Source organism: Suncus etruscus, chromosome 16, assembly GCF_024139225.1.
Source record: "Suncus etruscus isolate mSunEtr1 chromosome 16, mSunEtr1.pri.cur, whole genome shotgun sequence".
In the NCBI taxonomy this organism is placed as follows: Eukaryota; Metazoa; Chordata; class Mammalia; order Eulipotyphla; family Soricidae; genus Suncus; species Suncus etruscus.
The window spans coordinates 26537581-26538668 of NC_064863.1; the positions used below are offsets into that span (position 1 = coordinate 26537581).

General features: G+C 32.7%; 1 non-coding gene across 1 annotated transcript; it reads right to left on the bottom strand.

Moving 5' to 3' along the window:
- Positions 1-272: 272 nt before the first annotated feature.
- On the bottom strand, positions 273-379 carry LOC126032964 (U6 spliceosomal RNA). The gene has a single exon (XR_007504122.1). It is a non-coding gene; the product is annotated as a U6 spliceosomal RNA (small nuclear RNA).
- Between the last annotated feature and the right edge of the window lie 709 nt (positions 380-1088).

Sequence of the window (1088 nt, forward strand, 5' to 3'; positions counted from 1 at the left end):
GCTCTATGAATTACATGACTGGTAAAGTTAGTTTCAAGCATACAATATTACAATGTCATGCCCTGGACTAAAATCTCTGCTTTTCTCTATTATATCTCAGGTCCCCTGACCACCATACACAATACTCTTTATATCTTTGAGTGCTACATTGTTCTACAAATGATGTGCTTTTACTTAATTAAACTGGTTAGAAAACTAACATTATTCCTGGTGTATTTATCTCTACCTTCCCTATGTTAGTACCCAATACTAACCAAGGTTGATTTTTTTTTTTAAATATGGAACGCTTCACGAATTTGCGTGTCATCCTTGCGTAGGGGCCATGCTAATCTTCTCTGTATCGTTCCAATTTTAGTATATGTGCTGCCGAAGCGAGCACCCAAGGTTGATTTCTACGTATTACTCAAAGTCATCCTATTTCTTAATCTTTTGCCACTATCTTCTTTATAGTTCACATCCTTATGATCATCCCTGGTAGAGCTTATTATAAACAACTTCAGTATTTTCTCACTTCATTAGATAATTTTTACATAGGACAGTTAAAGGAAACTTTAGAAAAATCAAATTTAGTTTTATTTCCAATCCTAAAGTAAAGAAATATCTCCTTAACTTTATATGAGCATTATGCATTAACCTGTATCTTGCCCTTCTCAGTTTTCGGATACAAGTTAAATGGAATGTCCTCTGTTCCTCAAAAAAGGACATTACCTTTCTCCACATATGCTTATTCTGTTTAGAACCCTGTTTTCCAAGTTATTTGTTATTAATTTGATTCATCTTTCTGGCTTAGCCCTTCTTAAAATAATCAAAGAACTCATCACTACCTATTACGCTGATTACCCTGAGATTAACTGAGCAATAATACCTTTATCACATTGAATTGTCCTTTGAATAATCTCTGGCAGTGACTTTGTGTATCCTTTCTACACATGATTGATTCTGTCTTGAAGATAGAAACTATATCTTCTTTATGATTAAAATTTCAAATACAAATCAGAGAGTCTATGTTTTAGTTTTGAATTAATGTTTTTTAAGTGAATGAATACCAGGAGCATATTAACTAGTAAATATCATGAAACAATGCTTTC